This window comes from Dermochelys coriacea, chromosome 2 (assembly GCF_009764565.3).
Source record: "Dermochelys coriacea isolate rDerCor1 chromosome 2, rDerCor1.pri.v4, whole genome shotgun sequence".
NCBI lineage: Eukaryota > Metazoa > Chordata > Testudines > Dermochelyidae > Dermochelys > Dermochelys coriacea.
In genome coordinates, this window is record NC_050069.1 from 202,551,615 (window position 1) to 202,574,399 (window position 22,785).

The 22,785-nt window shown below is 41.0% G+C and overlaps 1 long non-coding RNA gene across 3 annotated transcripts; it reads right to left on the reverse strand.

The window, feature by feature from the left end:
• Positions 1–5,163: 5,163 nt before the first annotated feature.
• Positions 5,164–21,090, reverse strand: LOC119851533. 3 transcript variants are annotated; one of them, XR_005291286.2, is made up of 5 exons: positions 20,517–21,090; positions 19,844–20,097; positions 19,643–19,765; positions 12,012–12,413; positions 5,164–7,584 (listed from the first exon to the last, which is right to left on the reverse strand). It is a non-coding gene; the product is annotated as an uncharacterized LOC119851533 (long non-coding RNA). The 3 variants fall into 3 exon arrangements; XR_006279324.1 differs by having other exon boundaries at positions 20,978–21,077; XR_006279325.1 differs by having other exon boundaries at positions 12,012–12,533; positions 20,978–21,077.
• Positions 21,091–22,785: the final 1,695 nt, after the last annotated feature.

The window sequence follows — 22,785 nt, forward strand, 5'->3', positions numbered from 1 at the left end:
CTGATCCTACATCGAGAACTGTGCAGGTGCACACTGTTGTCTGTACAAAGCCCAAATGAAGTCTACTGTGATCCATGCAGAAGCAGGGCTATTTGTGCACAGTTCTCAGTGTAGGATCAGGCCTAAATGTGTAGTTCTGATGCCAGATATTTCTGTTTTTTCTGATGGTAAAACATAGGCTTTATCTATACTGTAACTACTTCGCCAGTAATAGCTATACCAGCTGTGACCCTGCCTGAAGGAGCCACACTGAGAACGTTTACTCAGGGCAAACTGCAAGGAATAGGGCAAACAATCCCAAAACTGTTTTTTTCTTCTATAATCAGATTCACCAAGCCAGTAACCAAACAGCTTCCTTAATATTCACTGGTTACCAAGAAGCCAAGATACAGTCCTCCTTCAAGCAATCCAGCCTTTGGCTCCCAGCCAGACAGCCATGTCTAATATAGTGAGAGGCTACTAAAAACCTTATTCAACATATAAAGTTCTACCTACCCAAGAGATTGGACACATTACCCACCAGATCAATGGATATTTCAGATCTCACACAAATACATGCTTATAGCCAATCCTTATTAACTAAATCTAAGATTTATAAATAAAAAGAAAAAAGAAAGAGTTGCTATGGTCAAGAGATCAATATATATACAGATATGAGTAAAGTTTAGAAGTCAGTTTCATAGCAGAGATGATGAGGCTGCTGATTTGTAAAAGTCATTTTGGAATCAATTTAAAAGGTTATAGTCCAATAGGCAGTCTGTGTGCAGCGTTTGTTCAAATTCTTCCATGTGAATTTCAGGGTGGATCCAGAGTAAACTGGAGACCTGTCTTACAGGCTTAGACTTTCCCTGTCAAAGTTAAGCAGATCTGAGATTAAAAAAAGGACCAGGCCCTGGGCTTCCTTTATAGTTGAAGTCAGCCATTGTCTCAGCAGGCTTTCCACTGGTTAAAGAACCTTGGCTGAAGAATAGGTTATTGTACATTGTTGCTTTGAAGCTAATCTCTGTTTCCTAAGCATACACTGGTAACTATTTGTATTCATTTGGAAAATGGTAATTAACTATTCAAACAGTTCATAGGTAGTTTACTATGTGGAATTTACACGTATCAAAGAGAAAGGAGGACAATAATATCATTACACCATAAGTCCCATCTAAATGATAATATTCATTTTTGATCTCTGAATCAATAGAATATAATAATGAATCACTATAGACAGGAACAGAAGCTTAGCATCCACAAGCTAATTAGATCATATTGTTAAATTTTTAACCAGATATATTTAAACACAGGCAAATACAATTAGTATCTACTCTTGATTCTCTAACAATACAGGCCAACATAACAAGGATTCTAGTCTACTTAACATGGCTTTGATAACTATCTATAAGGAATGGCTCTGTTTACCATTTCAATGCTTCCTCTTATGTTGTTATGGGTCACACACAAGTTGACCACTCTGTCAGTGTCACACGAGCAGAGTCCTGTAGCGTAGATGCAATGTATGCTGACAGTAGGAGGAGTTCTGCTGACATAGCTACACCACCTCCTAGACGACATTAGCTAAGATAACAAGAGCATTCTTCTGTCGGCATAATTGTGTCTACACTGCGGAGTTTGCTGGCATAGCTATGTAACTAGGCAGTGTGTTTTTTCCACACACTGACTGACAAAGTTATGCTGACAAATCTTTGTAGCACATGTTACCCAGGGTTTTCAAAATCCCCCAGAAGGGGCAATTTAACTATTTCACACCAGGTGGTGTCAGGAATAAATCAATGGGAACACAGCAATTCCATCTGATAAAAGATTAATGCAAGTAAGCGTGCTCTATCTAACACTGAAGTTTATTAGATTTAAGCACAGGCAGACATAATCAATAGGTTTAGAACATCCCAGATATTTACCTAAAATCTGGAACTATATTGAATAATTAATAGCAGTTACACACTGGCCAGCTGCTCACCCGCTGGGGAAACAAGGTGTCAGGAAAAACATCTCTCAAAATGGCTTCAGAGGACTGCTCCAAAGTACACTATATTAGCTAGTCTTTTATAACTAACTTCTACAAAATACATAGGTCATAATGACCCCTACTAAATCATCATTTTTCCTAACTTTCAATAAACTTCTAATATCAGAAGCATCTAGACTCAAGGTTTCCATCCTCTTATCTTCTCTCAGTCTATTTACTTTTCTCTCCCCTCCTCCCATTCTGATTAGTAGAAATTGCCAGCTAGTTTTGATCTTGCCTCTAAAAGCCTGTTTTCTAATTAACCCTTAACTATTTGGTGTTCTATTTTATTAATTCATGGTGGCTGAATGCACATCATATGGTTGCAATTAGCTTGATCACATTCTGCAGTATAAACACCCCTCAAATCCAGGGTAACACATAGACCTTACCATAGTGTACGTGACACCCACCAAAAATTTTAATCAGCTCTCAGTAGTTAATCTAGGTAATCTGCCCAGAGGATAGGTGTGGTCAATGGGAGTGTTTTGATGACACAATGTTTCTATCTTGTGTTTCAGTGGTTACCCATGTGGTTTCTCAATACATTGTAAGAGTGGAGTTCTTAGATTAACAAGAGGATTTTAGCTCCTAGATTCATGTAGTTGAATTTAATCCTGAATGAAAGTTAGTGATTTTTCTAATTCAGCTTGAAGCTCACATAAACAATATTGCCTCTAATTTTGGGCAAAACAAACAAAAATCCTTAAAGAACTTTGAAAGCTTGCTAAAAACACCTGAGACTAACTAAAAGAGAGCAGTTTTAAAATTTTAATTTCTGTTTTTCTAAAGCAAGCTTTGGGCTTGGGAAGGTGAGAATTATGTGAGAAAGGGTGTTTCTTCTTACTGTTTCATCTGTTGCAGGTAGCAGAGGGAGGAGAGAGACTCTTCAATGGAGGATAAAAGGAACAAAATACATTTTATTTTTAAAAGAACAGCTCTATGCCCAAACTTTGTTTTTGTCTAAGAATTCTGGGTTTGGGCAACCTTTCTAGGTCTCAGCTGAGTGTTGTAACAATAATATTGCTTTTATAATAGCAATGAATTCATTGCACTGGCTATATCCTCTCTGCCCAATCCTACAGTTGACATTTTGCTTGAGTATGAATGGCAAATTTGGACCCTCTTTGTGTGCAAGAAGCAGACATTTTCATTTAAAACATTATTTACAAACTGCAGTGCTGCAGAAATGGCATGTTGTCTTCCTATAGAGCAACAGATCTAACCTGGCTAAATCCTGAGAAAGCCTTTGTTATTAACTTCTAATACTCACAACAGGGAAAGGAGGAAAGCCCTAGGTCATGAAGCACAGGTAGTGCTGGTGCTGTTTGGAAGCCGTCCTACAAGTAGTTTTGTCATATGACAACTGGTAGCACTAATTTAGTTAAATCAGGGCAAACACTGTGTGGTGATACCTTACAGGTTGGGTTAGTTGGAGGATCAAACAGTAAAAGAGAGTCCACAGGACAAGTATCCATTATACACAAGTCTCCTCTTCTCTCTTCTTCTTCTTGACTTTCTGTGGAGGGCTTTCCCTCCTCCACGCTATCATAAGCTCTGATCCTACTGTTCTGACTAGGACAACTTTGTCAGTAAAGGGCATGATTTCAGTGAGGGATTTGCCTCTGGACTCCTGGACTAAGTCCATAGCAGGGCAGATACTGAAGACTAATGAAAATATTTCTGTTTCAAACTCTGGCAATCATTAGCAAACATTTACCCCCATACTTTCCTTGTACTAGCACTGAGTTGCATATGGTATTTACATACACCAAGGGAGTATAGGCATCTGAAGTAAATTTCATCTCTAATATACACAATGAACAACTAATATTGAGGCTTCTCAGTTAATTTTGACATACAGTAGCCTTCTGTTTTTCACAGTGGCTATTGTGTTCCAACTCAGTTGGGACACTCCCTAAATTTATCATCTAATAGCTTGCTTAATTTTATTTTTGGTTTCCACAGTCTTTGATAACAGCAAGCCAATTTCCATAACCCTGCTTGATGAAAATGTGCTGATGGTGCTTATATTTCACTTCATTGACTATAATGAGCTATTTCATCAAACTGTCCATATGACACTATTATAGAGAAAATGATAAATTCACTAATTTATTCACTTGAAATTGCATTTCAAATTAAAAAAGGAAAAGAAAGGAGTATGAAGTGAGGTACATTAGACTTCTACCAAATGGTATGTCCAAGTCTACATGAAACAATAGCACTGACTACTGCTATACTTAATGGCATGTAAACATTAAGTATGTGTTGATTCATTATTAGCTTTGCTGAAACTCAGCAGAACAAATGCATGCTCTGTAATGCAGTTTCCTCTTCTAAATATTTTTAAGCTTTGCTTATTCATAGCATGTGGCAACACTATCATTTGTAATCATTTTTCAGTTTGTTCACTTATTTTCCTCTACCAGGCCTCTTCTTCATAGACTCATTGATTTGGACAAGGCTAGTTGATGGCAACTAAGTTTTTCATTTTGCCCAGCCTTACTAATCAGGTTTTATGATGTGGCCAAGTGCCCTCCCTAGTAGTGGTTAAGAAAACCTAACCAATCTTTAAATGGCTGATCTAAAGGACTTTTTCAAAATATTTCTGTATCCATCCCCTTTTTAAGGAGGCATCTGCTAATATATTGCAATAATATGTGTTTAGGGAATAAGGATCAAGTAATTTGACCATGTGTCTAGTGTGAATATCAGTCCTGAAAATACAGTCATTGTCTCATTATCCACATGACTGATGTCATCGAGCTAGCCTCCACTTAATTTTATGAGTTATGATTCCATGTCCTTGAGAGATCAGAAACTGACCATTTTGAAACCCATAGATTCACTTTGAGAAAATTCCAATTAAACTTGCTTTCTTCTTCTTCACTTTTTTTTTTAAACTATTCAGGTGTTTTCCTCACCTATGCTTATTAAGCCTTCCTCCTTTCATTCATTTCCCAAAACTGACTTTGTGGGGGGGGGGGGGGGGAAGATTTTGGGAAGGAGGAGTCAAATGAATTGTCAGTGATGTCCAAAGAAATCAATACTCTAAAAGTAGGATCAATAAGCCTGAAAAACAAGCAATTAGTATAGGTCCATATAAAGAAAGGTAAAATGCTTTTCACAAAGAAAAAAAGAGGCAATGCTAAGTTATTTGAGGTGGAGTTTTGAAAAACACCTAAGTGAGTTAGGTGCCTAGCTCGCATTGGTGCTTTGGAAAATTTCCATGCATTGTCCAGTGGGCTAGTCTCCATGAAAGAGACACCATAGTTTTTGTTCTTTGGTCAACTTAGAAGTCTCTCAAGTAACCTTTTTCAGGGTATAACTTGTATACAGTCAATGATGTTCAGTTCAAGTGCAACTGGAAAACTGCCAGTAATGGCATGAGAGAGGGTTTTTTTTTTCCATGTTAAGATTAGGGATGGATGAACCTCAAAAGTTTGGTAACTGAACTTAGTTTGTACCAGTTCAAATGTTTGTTCAAAGATTCTCTGAACCTTAAAGTGTCCAAAATCAGGTTGAAATCTTCTAGTAATAGACTTTCTCATGAAATTTCTGTCACTTTGACTTCCATCATTGTGGAAAGTGTTAAGAGAACAGCCCAATATGATATTTTGGCACTTATCCCATCTAGAATCTGAACACCAACATCTCACTTTGTAATTATTATAATTACTATTATTTATTATATGGCAATAGTACCTAGGGGCCTCAATCAGGGCCCCATTATGCAAGGCACACATAAGAAGATAGAATAGATTGTGAGCCCTTAGATCAGGGACTATGGGCTCATCTGCATAGGCTTAGGGAGTTAATCTACAGATTTTACTGAGCATCAGGTAACGTACAGTACACAAGCTGCAGTAATAGCACGTATAGGAAAATGTGCCCTCTATCAATGCACACCACTGTGTACACACAACAGCAGTTTGCTGAAAACTGAAGGTATGGTATCGTCAGAAGGCATCTCACACTCCTTTACTTTACTGATGAGCAGTGTGCACTCTGGATTTTTTTTTTTTTGCACTGTGCACAGTGGGATGTATAGCAGAAACCAGCCCAGTTCACATTTTTTTAAAAAAATCCCATGATCCAGCTGTGTCCACCCCATACTTCCCTTACAGGTGGGCTACCACCATTTTTGAATTGTGGTCAGCTGCAAGGCTCTGTGCCATTACAGTGGTAACCTCTACTACAGCCCAACCAGTATCTAGGTACTTTATCACTCAACATGGGATGAATTTGACTTGGGGCTTTGCTTGCTGCATCAAAATGTGACAGCAGCAGCTCTTCCAGCTGCTATACAATGGGACACAGATGAGGAAGACACTAAACAATTGATGATAAAGAACTGGTTCCTAGAGCAGCTTCACAGAGTGCAGAGCTGTTTCAGGGCTCCAGAAACCAGCACAGATTGATAGGAAAGAATTGGTCTGCAGAGTCAAGATGACCAGCAATGGCAAGAGAATTTCAGGATAGGGAAGGCAAACTTTTTGGAAATGTGGGCTGAACTAATCCCAAAACTACAGTGGCAGTATACCAACATATGGTGCCCTATACATGGGCAAGCAGATCACAACTGCCATTTGGAAGATGGCCACCCCATAATGTTTCCAGTCTATATCTCCATGCCAAATTGGCTTGCTATCAACCATTGTCATGGAGATGTGATGCCAGGGGAAAAGATATGGTTGTACTGGGTTATAAAGCTTGGCAATGCTCCAGTGGTTGATGGCTTTGCAAACATGGGGTTCCTAAACTGTACTGGACAACTGATGGGATCCCTGTGCCTATACTTTGTCCCTCCACCATCAGTTCATAAATGGAAAATTCACCACTCCAGTGCTCCGAGGGCTCGCAGACCACCATGGCAGATTTATGGGCAGAGGACGTGCGGTGTTTGCCTACGTGTGTTTGTAAAACCTTATGAATTAGTGCAAGCAATTATTTTCTGTGTAAAATGAACTGTCAACTCCTAATGAATGAAATTTTAAAGTTTAACAACAATTATGTAACAAACAAATGAACCTTCAAAAGAAAAAAAATGAAACAATGGCTTTTAGTATATTGTTTCATACGTCAACTACAAAGAGACCCTTCATTAAAGCATCAGTGAAACAAAACAGCAACGTGAAACAGGGAGCACAATGCCAAAGGCTTAAAGTCACAGATGACTAAACATCTTGGCCTTGGGAACAGTACTGCAGGGGATACAGCAAGGAGGAGTTGTTCTTAGTAGCCCATATTGTCCAGGGCTGCATAACATGGCTGGGTGTTGGTTTGTTGTACTGCATTGCCTGTCATTTGTCACTGCAACTGTCTCCCTTGAATACTTTTAAGACATTGGCTTAAGCAGGTTAGCGCAAGTAAAACATAAGATCTCTGGGCCACAGGGTCCTTGTTGGATTCCCTCTCAGCCTTCAAATACAAGTTCCACCTCTCTGCATTTTGTGACATCCAGAAGACATTCTATCCTGGAGTTTTCCCATTTTCTCCCCATCAGGTTTTCCAGCCACTCATCTACTGATAAGGTCCTGTCCTTGGGGCTCTGGTTGATACAGGTACTATAGGGGTATTCAAAAAAAAAAGTGACAAGCAGTTACTGTTTATAGTCTAGGGAGGCTGAGATAGTATTTTTACATGCATTTGACTTTACCTTCCTGAGATTATTCTCAGTCTGGGTGGAAACTTGGAAATGGTAAGTGATGAGGGTACTGGGATTTTTGTCTATGCGTACGTTCTGTTTGGCTTTGCAGTTGTGCATTGGCAACTCAGGCAGGGGGCCAAGGGGTTTGAAATATGTTCCGGTCTGGGGATGGGAATTATGTTCCTGGTCTGGCTTCACAGTTTTGCTCTGCTTCTAGGATGTAAGAGGGGTTAGCAGGATGAAAATTGGGGAAAGCTGTATTGTAATCCCCTGACTCTGGGTGACTATCCTGGGGTGAGCCTCTCCACCATCCCCTTTTGGCCCTTCAATGACCCCAGGGACATTGAATACAGTTGCCCAGATCAGGCCACTTCAAATCCCCTCCATTGCCCTCCCTGCTTTATGGGATCTGCTTATTCGTTTTATTTAGCTACTCGAGTTCATGTCCACTCTGGGTCCAGAGAGGTGATTAAGAAAAATCAGAAAGCCTACAAGGAGTGGAAGATAGGAAGGATCAGCAAGGAAAGCTACCTTACTGAGGTCAGAACATGTAGGGATAAAGTAAGAAAGGCCAGAAGCCATGTAGAGTTGGACCTTGCAAAGGGAATTAAAACCAATAGTAAAAGGTTCTATAGCCATATAAATAAGAAGAAAACAAAGAAAGAAGAAGTGGGACAGCTAAACACTGAGGATGGAGGTTAAAGATAATCTAGGCATGACCCAATATCAAAACAAATACTTTGCCTCAGTCTTTAATGAGGAGCTTAAGGATAATGGTAGGATAACAAATGGGAATGAGGATATGGAGGTAGATATTACCACATCTGAGGTAGAAGCCAAACTCAAACAGCTTAATGGGACTAAATCGGGGGGCCCACATAATCTTCATCCAAGAATATTAAAGGAACTGGCACATGAAATTGCAAGCCCATTAGCAATATTTTTTAATGAATCTGTAAACTCAGGGGTTGTACCGTATGACTGGAGAATTGCTAACATAGTTCCTATTTTTGAGAAAGGAAAAAAAAGTGATCTGGGTAACTACAGGCCTGTTAGACATCTATAGTACGCAAGGTCTTGGAAAAAATTTTGAAGGAGAAAGTATTTAAGGACATTGAGGTCAATGGTAATTGGGATGAAATACAACATGGTTTTACAAAAGGTAGATGGTGCCAAACCAACCTGATCTCCTTCGAGAGGGTAACAGATTTTTTAGACAAAGGAAACACAGTGGATCTAATTTACCTCAATTTCAGTAAAGCATTTGATATGGTTTCACATGGGGAATTATTAGCTAAATTGGAAAAGATGGGGATCAATATGAAAATTGAAAGGTGGATAAGGAACTGGTTAAAGGGGAGACTACAACAGGTTATACTGAAAGGTGAATTGTCAGGCTGGAAGGAGGTTACTAGTGGAGTTCCTCAGGGATTGGTTTTGGGACCAATCTTATTTAATCTTTTGATCACTGATCTTGGCACAAAATGTGGGAATGTGCTAATGAAGTTAGCAGATGACACAAAGCTGGGAAGTATTGCCAATACAGAGAAAGACCAGAATATCATTCAGGAAGATCTGGATGACCTTGTAAACTGGAGTAATAGTAATAGGATGAAATTTAATAGTGAAAAGTACAAGGTAATGTATTTAGGGATTAACAAGAATTTTTGTTATAAACTGGGGATGCATCAGTTGGAAGTAACAGAAGAGGAGAAGGACCTCAGAGTATTGGTTGATCACAGGATGACTATGAGCCACCAATGTGATATGGCTGTGAAAAAAGCTAATGCGGTCTTGGGATGCATCAAGCGAGGTTTTTCCAGTAGAGATAAGGAGGTGTTAGTACCATTATACAAGGAACTGGTGAGACCTCATCTGGAATACTGTGTGCAGTTCTGGTCTCCCATGTTTAAGAAGGATGATTTCAAACTGGAACAGGTACAGAGAAGGGCTACTAGGATGGTCCAAGGAATGGGAAACTTGTCTTCTGAAAGGAGACTCAAAGAGCTGGGCTTGTTTAGCCTAACCAAAAGAAAGCTGAGGGGAGATACGATTGCTGTCTATAAATATATCAGAGGGATAAATACCAGGGAGGGAGAGGAATTATTTAAGCTCAGTACCAATGTGGACACAAGAACAAATGGATATAAACTGGCCATCAGGAAGTTTAAACCTGAAATCAGAGGAAGGTTTCTAACCATCAGAGGAGTGAAGTTCTGGAACAGCCTTCCAAGGGGAGCAGTGGGGGCAAAAGACAGATCTGGCTTCAAGACTAAGCTTGGTAAGTTTATGGAGGGGATGGTATGATGGGATAGCCTAATTTTGGCAACTAATTGATCTTTGACTATTAGTGGTAAATATGCCCAATGGCCTGTGATGGGATGTTAGATGGGGTGGGATCTGAGTTACTACAGAGAATTCTTTCATGGGTGTCTGGCTGGTGAGTCTTGCCCACATACTCAGGGTTTAGCTGATTGCCATATTTGGGCTTGGGAAGGAATTTCCTTCAGGGCAGATCGGCAGAGGCCCTGAGGGTTTTTCACCTTCCTCTGCAGCATGGGGCACGGCTCACTTGCTGGAGGATTCTCTGCATCTTGAAGTCTTTAAACCACAATTTGAGGACTTCAATAGCTCAGACATAGGTTTGGGGTTTGTTACAGGAGTGGGTGGGTGCGATTCTGTGGCCTGCGTTGTGCAGGAGGTCAATCATAATGGTCCCTTCTGACCTTAAAGTCTATGATTCATGTAAAAGTCCTGATCAGTTCCCTTCCCCTGTTCAGGAGGCCCCAGCCCTTCTCCCGGAGCTGGTCTGACCCTTCTCCCCTAGTGCTCCTTGCTGGAGCTGGAGTTGTATCTTAGGCCAGCTGTAGAGCTTCCAGCAGCTTTTCTTCCAGCCTCTCCTTCCCCCTCGCCCCCATCAGTCCTTTCACCCTTAGGCTGTGAGACTCAGCAGGTAGACCCTTCCCTGCTGCCTCCTTCTCCCTGCTAAATCAGGGCTCTGAAGGAACATTTTTGTTCTCGCCAGTGTCTGCAAGCATCTGGCCTGCTATGAGGGAGCAGACCACATTTATGCTGATCTGCTTCTCATGGTTCATTGCCAGTTGGCTGGTGGGAGAGGGGAGCCTTGCCCCACCTTCTCTACATGGCTCAGGGCTCCAGGCCCTTACAGATACAGGGACAGGATTTTCTCCCATACTTCATTCAGAGAGGACCATTCTCTCTCACCCCACATTGCCCTTCAGTCCACTCATTACACCTTTCACATGCTTAATGGGCCATTCCACATAGGAAAATGGGTTGACCAGTAGGCCCTACTGCCTTTACTACCCCATCAGAACAACATTACATTGAGGCAGCTGACTAGGAGGCAGAGAAGTCACCTAGAGGACAAATTGCCAGCATGCTTATCTTACGAAAAGAAGATCACATTGAGGGTGGCCATTATATGCTGGGAGAAAGACTTTAGGTGAGCTAACCTTTATGAGGCAGGACAGTGTCCCGTGAGGGGCTCCAAGCTCTAAAAGGCATATTATGTGTGTATTGTGTTACCAATACTTCTACCTACATGCTATCATTTAAATCTATTCTTTGTTCAATAAATGTACACTTCTTTTCACAAATATAAAGAAATTCAAGTGCTGTAGGAAGAGTACAGTGGTGATGCAGAGGTAAAACCAGTAAGCTGGGGTGACATGTTCCTTTGGGAATAGTGGACATGTGAGCGACCTGTGGAACAGTGGCTGAACACTCCAGAAGAATGCTTGGAGGACTCAGGAGATGGAGCATGCCTAGTGCTAACTTCAAGGACAGCAGAGTATGTGTAGGCTGAGAGGTCTGTGCCTGCACAAGCCCTCCCAAGATGTCCTCATGCTAAATACAGATGATAGCAAGGTGCATCACAGCCCAGGATACCCTGGAAGTGTCACAGGGTGTGAGGGTAGAGGCTGACGCTGCACCATGCTACTAATGATGAATTAGTGCATGAGGTTTGGGGGGGAAGTTTGCCAGGCAGGACAGCTAAGGGAAGGGAAAGGAAAATATGGGCTGGGGCCTTCCACAGTATGGGCCTGAAAACAATCAGTAGTCAAGGCTTTGGCCTCTGTCTCATGCTCATTGGCCAGCTGGAGAAGCTGCCATTTTGGAAAAGTGTATGGGGGAGGGCAGCAGGGGGCGAACAGAGAGCATGGGATGATGCAGGGAGGGAGTTGGGGACCTGGAAAAGCTTCTACCTCACATCCACCAACAATGGCTGTATGGCACTCACAACAGAAGCTAGCACAGCAGGATAGCACAATAATAAAATTAAAACTTAAAATTTATTAAACAAATTCTAAGATGACTTACCTTCTGAGGTTCCTTCTAGAGGAGCCACCTTCTCAGTCATAGTCTGGGTTGCTGCTCAGGAATTGGGTTGGTTGCTGAAGGGCAGCTCTCCTTCTACCTAGCGAGCATCAGGGTCTGAGTCCTGAACAGATATTGGCTTTTGGGGTCATGACTCCACTTGACTCCTCAGGTTTGTACCCCCTAGGAGTCTTGCTGGTCAGCCTTGAACAGTCACTTGGGAGCTGTGCTGAGACCCTGGCTCTGATTGCCATTCAGGGAGAGGTGATGAGATTCAGACACTTATGGCTGGGGGCAAGGGAGGAGAGACAGCAGGCCCCACAAGTTTCTTCAGATGGGTGGTCACATTGTGACTTTGGCAGACCAAGTGGCAGCTCTGGTCAGTGTCAAGGTGTCAGTTGAGAACTGAAACTCAGAAGTGGAAGCCAGGTAAATTCACTTGTGAATTATATCGATCAAAGTGAGTGTTTAATCATCATGAAAACCAGTGTAATGCTGCATGCCTTGTTTTCACTTATCTGTATCCTGTTGGAAATGTAAATCCCTTTAGAATGTAATAGCAAACACTTACATCATATATATATCCCTGCAACTAAATAACTCCTCAAACGAGAAAAGCCTTGTATCATGCAAATGAAAGATTTCCTTGTTAAAGTGCTAATTCTTGTGCATTTGAAGGCAAGTGGTCATTATGTGATGAGAGCTCAAATGCTCTATATGCATTTCTCTCTCTGCCCTCAAGGAAAGACCCCACGTGGGAAGTGAACCTATCAGCTTGATTTCTGTGAGAAGCAGCTAAAAGTATGGGCAAGGAAGAATTCTTCATCTTTAGACTGCCTTGATTCTAATAGGGCAGAATAACTGAATAAGACAGATCTCCAGAGCTACTCAGGGTAGCCCTGAAAGATTTTTGGGATACTGGCAGATTACAACATCTCTGCTACCATTTGGGAATTAGAGACTGACTCACATGTATATAAATTAGTTATTGAGAGATAAAAGCAGGTAAAATGTATTTTTCCTAGCTAATAAACCTTTAGTTAGTTCAATTTGAAAGAAGGCTCCAGAGTTTAAAATAATTGGGGAGTGAGTGAGCTACAATGAATTACATCATGGGTTACACACAGGAGTTTTCAGTTTAGATTGATTTGTTTTAGTTTAGTTTAAACTCCCTGGCTAAACGAACCCTAAGTAACTTTTGTTTGAGCTTGGTTCTAAAAAATAGGTAAAGGTTCAAGAAGGGAGTGGGTTCTTATTTTATCAAGGTAAGTTTGTCACTCCCGAATTAAGATAATACCAAGCCTAAACACATCAAATTCCAACACAATCTCCATAGGGTTGCCAACCCTCCCAGATTGGCCAGGAGTTTACCAAAATTAGCATAGATCTCCTGGTAGCTACTGAAAGCAATCTGGGAGATTTCAATAGGACACTAAAGTCTGGTCAGCAGCACAGCAGAGCTAAGGCAGGCTCCCTAGCTGCGCTTGGCTCCTGTAAGCAACCAGCACCTCCCTCTGGCTCCAGTGGGTTTCTGTGCACTGCCCCCGCCTTGAGCCTCGACTCCACAGCTCTCATTGGCTGGGAACCGTGGCCAATGGGAGCTCAAGGTTGGTGCTTACAGGCAGGGACAGTGTGCAGAGCCACCTGGCCACCCCTGAGCCTAGGAGCCAGAGGTCCATGCTGCCCGGCCAGAGCCCGCACAGCCCGCATCCCTTACCCCAAGCCTCTACCCCAACCCTGAGCCCCCTCCTGTGCCCAAACTCCCTCCCAGAGCCTGCACCCCAAACCCCCTCCTGCATCCTAACTTCCTGCCACAGCCGTCACCCCCTCCCACACTCCAACCCCTGCCCCAGCCCAGTGAAAATGAGTCAGGGTGGGGGAGAGCAAGCGACAGAGAGAGAGGGGATGGAGTGAGCAGGGGCAGAGCCCGGAGAAGGGGCGGGGCAAGACTTTTTGGGTTTGTGCGATTAGAAAGTTAGCAACCCTATGCACATATATTAAACTAATTAGTACCCATATTACATCAGCTCCCACTACAACAGTGCAGTTGCACCAGGGGTGGCAATGGAGTAAGTGATACTGCAGACAGGGCACAGACAAGGGCTATATAAACCTCTTTGCTATGTAAACCTGCAGACAATTGCTATAATACAGGTATTAGTTCTTCTAGTTGGGCCTAATGAAGAGTAAGTACAGTGGATAAACAGCAGAAAGCTTGTAAGCAGCTCAGTTCGATACAATATTGTTATTTGGTCAAATCTGTAAAGATTTATTTTAGTGCAAGTCTTCAGAAAGCAACAAGTACAAGAATGATTTAACAGAGGCCTCCAGTAAAACACTTTAGTCTCTGGTTAATTAGATTAGTTAGGTGCACAGTTACCAAGCTAACTAGCTCAGATTTCTCCTGGGGTGAGTCCAGCTACTATCAGCTCTCAGGCCTCAGATCATTACTTGGCTCAAGGTGGAATCACAGTTCTCCCACTCTCAGACTGGGCCCAGGCTGAAGTCCTCTGTGATCAACCATGATTTACCTCAACAGGTCTTACTGGTGTCCCAGCCCTGATTTACTGTCACTACTCCTGGGTTGTGATATATCATCAGTGGCCAGACAGCCTTTAGAAAGCAAAGTATTTATTAGAACCAAAGCATTTAAAAGAAAATCAGATATGAAAACAAAAGAGACAGATGCAAGTCTAGTTTACCAGGTATCTAATCTTCTGCCACATATAGGGGTCCTGATACTTCTAAGCGTCTTAAGCAGGGGTTCTCAAGCTGGGGGTTGTGACCTCACAGGGAGTCAAGGTTATTACACAGGGGGTTGTGAGCTGTCAGCCTCCACCCCGGCTTTGCCTCCAGCATTTATAATAGTGTTAAATAAAAAAAAAGTGTTTTTAATTTAGGGGTTCCACATTCAGAGGCTTGCTGTGTGAAAGGTCACCAATGCAAAAATTTGAGAACCACTATTATAGACCTCTTGAGACCACTAGGGTCTGGCTGACAGTCTTTTCCCTTAACTCACAAACCATTTCTCTTTCCTTGCATCTGGGAGAGTATCTCCAAGTTCCCAGCCTGACAAAGCAAGCTTGCCTCTTCCTTGGAGACAGGAGAAAGGATCCGAGAAGCTAATAGAACCATATTGGCCTCTTACTATTCTTCCTATCAAAAGGATTTTAGTGACCTGAAAAATCAGAAAGGAAGCCTACAAAGAGTAGAAAAATGGACAAATTGCTAAGGAGAAACACAAAATAGTGCAAACATATGGCTGGGATGAGGAGCGGGGGGGAGAGAATCAGAAAGGCTAAGACATGAGTTACACCTAGCAAGAGACATAAAAGGCAAACAAGAGGAGATTCTTTAAGTACATTAGAAGCAAAAGATAGAAGAAAAGTGTAGGTCCTCTACTTAGCAGGGAAGGGGCACTAATAACTGATGACCACCAAGAAGGCTGAGGCGTTTAATGCCTATTTTGCTTTAGTCTCCACTAAAAATTTAAATGTGACCAGATACCCAACACAATTAATATTAACAAGGGGGAAGAAATACAAACCAACATAGAGAAAGAACAGATTAAAGAACATTTAGGTAAGTTAGATGTATTCAGGTCAGCAAGGCCTGATTAAATTCACTGTAAGGTACTTAAGGAACTAGATGAAGCAAGCTCTGAACCATTAGCAATTACCTTAGAGAATTTACAGAAGACAGATTAAGTCCCAAACAGCTGCAGAAGGGCAAATATAGTACCTATCTACTTTTTTTTAAGGGGGCAGGGGAAGAGAGGACCTGGAGGAATTCTAGAGCAGTTAGCCTAACATTGGTACTGAAAAAGACACTGGAACAAATTAAACAATTGGTAAGCACCTAGAGGATAACATGGTTATGAGGAATAGCCAGCATGGATTTATCAAGAACAAGTAATGCCAAACTAACCCAATATACTTCTTTGACAGGGTTACTGTCCTAGTGGACTGGGTGGGGGGACAGTAGTTGTGATAAAAGCCTTACTAAAAATCTAGAGATGGCAGTCCCATAAGCAAACTAGGGAAATATGGGCTAGGTAAAATTACTATAAGGAGGATGCACAAATGGTTGCGAGACTATACTCAAAGAGTACTTATGGTTTGCTGTCAAACTGGGAGACCATATCTAGTGGGGTCTCACAGAAGTCTGTCCTGGGTTCCATACCAGTCAATGGTTTCATTAGTGACTTGGATAATGAAGTTGAAAGTATGCTTATAAAATGTGTGGATGATACCAAGCTGGGAGAGGGTGCAAGTAATTTGGAGGACAGGATTAGAATTCAAAATGACCTTGACAAAATGGGAGAATTGGCGGGGGGGGGGGGGGCAACAATAGACAAGGGCAAAGGACTTCACTTAGGAGGGAGGAAAACAAAAAATGCCAGCTGCAAGATGCGGGAAGGGGGTTGTCACTGGCTATGTGGTAATACTGCTGAGAAAGATCTGGATGAATACAGTGGATCAAAAATTGAATATATGCCAATGTGATGCAGTTGCAAAAAACAAACACTCTGGAGTTTATTTACAGGAGTGTTGAGGTAAGACATGGAAGGTAATTGTCCAGCTCTACTCAGCACTGATGAGGTCTCAGCTGGAGAATTGTGTCCAATTCTGGGCTCCACACTTCAGGAAAGATGTAATAAATTGGAAAGAGTCCAAGGGAGAGCAACAAAAAAGTGATAAGAGGAAAGGTGAAAAAAACTGGACATCTTTAGTTTTGAGAAAAAGATGACTGTGGGGAGACCTGATAGTCTTCAAATCTGTTCAGGGCTGTTATAAAGAGAAATGTGAAGAATTGTTTTCTAGGTCTGCTGAAGGTAGGACAAGTAGTAATGGGCTTCATCTGCATCCTTTGTATTCTTTACTAGGTATTATATCTAAAATGGAAATACACAGATATGTGAATGGTAAATAACTTAAAATAATAGCTCTTTCAATGGTGTAATATTGGTCTACTTGTGAAAATTTTCAAAGCTACAGTGCTTTGCCATTAGCCATGTGGGTATTTGTTGGTAGAAAAGAATGACTCTTTTTATGGCACTGGTGATTTTCCAAAGTTTCAGAAAGGGGTTATTTGTGATTCCATTGTTTTTCCCAACTTAGAGAAATCTGAAACTCTTATCAAGTTGTTCCAGTAGGAGTCTGATAAGATTCTGAATGTGCGGATCGCTTATACATGGACACCTGCACTCATGAGAATGTTGCATCTGCATCGATGGAGATTTAGGTTACATATTAGGGAAATCTTTATCTACAAAGATAGTTAAGTTCTGGAATAGCCTTCCATCAGAGATTTTTAAGAACAGATTGGACAAATACCCGTCAGGGAGATCCCTTCAGCTCTACATTTCTATGGATTGTCTTGCAATTGCCTCCCAAGTGTTTGTTCAGGGTTTACTTATCTGGATCCACTTGTGCTGCTTTCCCATTTGTTTTTCCCTCATAGTCCCCTATTTCCTGCATGAATGTATTCTGGCAGAAATCTTCTAACCCAATACACAGTACTTCACCTCATTGACCAAGTTACAAACAATGGTCATTTAATCTAGCTTGAGATATATTTGCAACTTTCAATGTTTATCTAAACAACCTCTATATTAGTAGGTTTTAAATGTATAGTACAGTAGTTCACAAAACTTTTATGTAGTATGTTCAATAGTATCAGCTGATATTTATAGTGTATTTCTCCCATAATTAGAAGAGAAAAGAAGTTTGAATTAGACAGGGTTGTTTATATAATTTGGACACGTATTGAAATGCAGCATTACTGATCAATAAAGGGCAACAAGTCATTCACAGCATGCACATTTTGAATTACAGGGTTCTTCTAACATAGTTGCAATAGCCTAATACAGTTGCAATATATTGCAATATGCAATAGCCGTAGGGCATAGCTTAAGGGTCTGAATACAGAAATAACGAACAATGAATTTAGAAAAAGAGGAAACCAGACAGCCAGTAAGGGATTACTTGTAAGAAAGTCTAGAATACTGTCCCCCAAAAAACAATTACGTTATTGTACTTCAGAATCTCTTGTTTCATACCAATTACAATGTAATTTACACCCCACAGACATTTATTTTTAGATTGAGAAATAAGATTTTTTTATAACATTTCTGAGACAGTTAATTATGAGGGCCAGCATTTGTCCATTTCTTGAAGCCTCTGACTATTCTTGAGCCTCAGGTTTTAAGTCCAGTTTCCAAAATGGTGCCAAGCACTGTTTGTCTCGACCTACACAGAGAAACCATGCTTAGCATTGCTTCAGTTGCAGCCTCTCTGTGGCTTGTTCATTTTGGCAACAGTTCATTTTGGCAAGGTATTTTAGACAAAACTTCAAAACCCAACTGCATAGGGTATTTCACTGAGCTGGGGAAGCTTACTATAACACAACAATCCCCAGACCATAATAGTTTGATCTTGTTTGTATGGATGAGTTCAAAACACAAGTGTTATGGTTTCCAAACACATGGTTCCATCTTATCTGTACAGGGAAGGCCAAACATTCCAGTTTTAGAGTACTTAGGAAAGTTACATTATGTTCTCATTGAGAATACAGTGGGAAATCCTCAAGTAATATTTTTGTCATCTAGTTTGAGTCATTAAACCATTTTTCATCAATTTCCATGGCTCACAAAGAACCGGGATTGATAGTGTTAAAGCAGCTCAGCTTCTTCAGAGACATTGTTAATTTATACCTTCTTATGATGACCCTTAACAGCAGATGAGTTTTTAACTGCAGTCAGCTGACACTTCAGTGGTACAGAAGGCAATTTCTTGCACTGTCAGTACTTGACAATAGACACTTTACAGCCTGACTAATCTAAAGTCTATTAATGAGGCACTAAAATACTAATGAATAAAAGGGATGTTAAAGTTTCTTTGATGCATTTTATTCATTTAAAAGTTGCAGCTCTCATAGGTAGGCATATAAAATGGTTTATTACACACATTTTGTGCATTATTCATTTTTAAAATGAATTTGCTATTTATTCATTTGTTATTTTAAGTAGGCTTCATTGTTCTCAAAGTGAAAATTAGTAGTTTCACATAGCTCTGCATTCCACAGATTTTACTTATTGTGGTAGAGAGAGGAAAGCAGGACTAGAGAAGGAAAATCCACAGCATCATCCACAAACATGCCTCCTTTCTCATGTCTATTATTCTTCATTCCAAAACATGATGTGCTCCTGAAGGCCCAGTCCTGCAAGCCCCGTGGGGAGGGATAGCTCAGTGATTTGAGCATTAGCCTGCTAAATCCAGGGATAGGAGTTCAATCCTTGAGGGGGCCATTTAGGGATCTGAGGCAAAAATAGGGGATTGGTCCTGCTTTGATGATCTCCTGAGGTCCCTTCCAACCCTGATATTCTGTGAAACGAGAGTTCTGCTCAGAGACATATTTCAGAACTGGGCCGTAACTATTGTATTGAGGAGATGTATTTGGCTTATACTTTAATGGACAGTTTTGGAGTCATTAATTCATAAATGAAAACTCCAATAGCTTTTTGTAGGCAGAGCCAACAAGAAATAGCATACTCCGGTCCTCATGAACATGCAAGTACATAGTGTGAGAATGTGGTATCTCCTCTGGAATAAGAAAGGGGTAAGATTACTTACCGAGAGAGAGAGAGAGAGAGGGCGGAAAGAACAGCTAGCGACAAAATTGCTCCTTAGGGCTGCAGCTGTTTGCCTCTGTCACATTAAAGGAACATACCCAGAAAGGCATTTGGGAGGAAGTTCCTGTAAGAGAGTAAACAGATTACTACTCTGAATTTTCAAATTCTTATAATTATAAGGAATTATAAACATCGTATTTACCGTGAAAAACTTCTGTCAAGGTGTAGCTAAATGTCTTTCCCTCACATATTCTTCTGCTTCTGAAGATCTTTAATAAACTTATTTCTGATGCAATTGCTTTCCTCCATTTTAAGCCTTCCTTTGATTTTCAATGACTGTACCATGGAGAGATAAAGCTAAGGATAGCCTCCTCTTTTTCTGGTATTATACTCATTCACACAGAAATGGCTTGTGACATCTCAGAGTATTGGAGCTATTGCTTTGGTTTTACTGTCCTGTCAAAACCAAAACAAGCCTTCAGAACTTAGTTCATTCTATTGTACATGTCATAGTAATCTTGGAAGAGCTCATGTGAACAACATTAAAAAAATCCTGGCATTGGTTCATTGTACTACAGCAAACTAAATAAATCACTTTGGGAGCAAACATTTCGACAACACAGAGACTCAGGAAGGGGTAAAAAGGGCCCGTATAACAGTGTAGCAGAACTCAGAGAGCTTCAAAGAAATAGTCACTTTACTGGGTAAGATTCTGGAACCTTACAGAGATAGCTGGGAAAGAGGCATTGAAACCCTGGAGAGCCAATGGGTCAATTCAGGAACAGACCATATGTAAACATGTGCATCCATAAGGAGATATGCAACAGGTACACACACATTGGGGCACCTCCTTGTGCCTTTGGACTAGCTCTCACCCAGTCTGGCACCTCTTTCCATCAGTTGCTCACGCCACAGTGCTCCTCTCTCTCTTTCTAGGGCTCATGGTGCTCCTTCCTTGTGACTTGGCCCTCTAGATAGGTCACTGTTTAGTCCTCCCCTTTAGGGCTGTCAAAGACCCTCTGGACAAGCAGTCCCTACACCACGCCAGGCAGTCTGCCAGTTCAAATCCAGGCCCTGTGCTACCCAGTGACTGATGGACTTGCGTACTAGTCTAGGTTCCGCTAATTTCCAACTCAGGGACTCTGTGCCAAGCAACCATAATCTACTCAATCTCAGTCCCTACCTCTGTTTCCTTGGGCTTTTTTAAAAAAAAAAAAACTTCATTTTTGTAACTCCTAGCCAACCTCTAAGTTTATAAGCCCAAGCTTCCTCTGCTCCCAGTGTCTACTCCCCCCAGTTTCTTGCCAGACTCTGTAGTCTCCCCCTTCAACACCACCTTGCCCACAGCCAACATCATTTTTCTTTAGGAGGTGATTGGAAAGCACCTCCTTACAGCCCCCTCTTGTACTCAACTTCCTGGATTTATACAAGCCCCAACTGCCCTAGCCCAGCTCAGCTGCATCTCCAGTTAGGCTTTATCCAGCCCTGCCCTCCTCCAGGTGCAGGCTATAAGGTTAATTGGTCCTTTTTAACTTGCTCAGACCTTGTGTGTAGTGAACACTATCACAAGATTCAAACCCTCTCCCCATGGGGTTCTTTGCATCTACCTTCTCTGGCAGCACAACTCCTTCAGGAGAGATGCCAGGATTGGCTTTTCCTGCCAAGCATACACCTTCTGTGTAGGCTAAAGCAGATGCTGCATTTTATAAAGCATGCATAACATGAAATTGAACCTGCATAAGTTGAGCAGAAAGGCCACTAAACCAGTGCTTAATCCCATCTGATGCCATATTAAGGATAGAAAGTAAGAGATTTAAAACTCTTATATTCCTCTCACTTTATGGCAAGAAAGAAACTGGAGCATGTTTTGTTTTTTTTTATTGTGCTATTTCAGTGTGCAATTGCATGACTGAATTCTGTCCAGAAACCAGTCTCATAGGATTACATCACTTGACTGTAATTTGTCTGTCATTTGCAGTTTGCTAGAATGGTATTGAGTTTAGCTGCTTTGTTATACCCAATTTTTTCGGATGAGTGTATGTGTGTAGGGAGTCTTTTGTCTGTTTGTTTTTCAGTTTTGAGAAGATAGCTGAATAACCATCCAAATAACCATGGTATAAATCTTTGTTAGGCTACATTTTACTGTTAGCATTTAGCCTTCCTCTGCAATTACTGTTCATCATCCATAAATAGTATTTGACAGTCTATTAATTTTCTACTAGAATCCTCCATTATTGTTCACTTGAGCATGTAGTTCAAACTACTTTGGGATCCAGCGGTAGTGACCACTATCGTTAAAGAGGAATTCCAACTTCCACGCAACCCTCTCCTTTTTCAGTTGCTCATAACTTTCTCAGACAAATTCCATCAGGCTGAAAATTTCCATGTTTGTTCTAAGCCCAAGGTTGAATTATTTTGGAAAGCATGAATAAACTTACTTCAACCATTTTAGTTAAGCTAGAATGAAAAATACAGCACACTTTCCCCATATATCCTAATTGAAATTTTGAAACATGCAAATCTCAGAAAAAGGCTAATACTACACCCTCCAAACCAGGTTGTTTCATAGATCATCAATGAGGAAGGAAAAATTATTCATGTCTAATGAAAATTGGTTCAGTAATTGTAAACCTATGAACATTTAGCATCACATATTTGTTTAAGGATTCCCTAAGATAAATAGAGCCATTTTAATGCTTCCTGAGTTTAGGACTAATCAATTAATGGCTCTTCAGTGAAATCCACTTCAATTTAGGATTATTTAGGTAAGGTTGCACTACAATTTAGCAGTGTCTTTTCTAATTAAACACAATAGCTAACATTAATGCAACATTCAAGGTGAGAAAGTAAGCGCTCAGAAATCAGGATATTCCAAAAGTTATGATTTTTCCTCCAGTTTCAACTCTGCTACTTTCAACACAAATAGTCATTTTTACTCCTGTTTTCTTCATTAAGTGTAAATATTAATGTACTAGAGTTTGTGTTGTTTAGTCTATTCTGTGGCATAAGATGTACAGGGTGTGCCATGTGGCCAGACTAATATTATGATTATTATTTATTGATAATTTATCCTGTGCTAGTGCCAAAGGCCCCAGTCAGGACTGGGGGTCCCATTTGTGCTAAGCCCTGTGCAAACACATGACA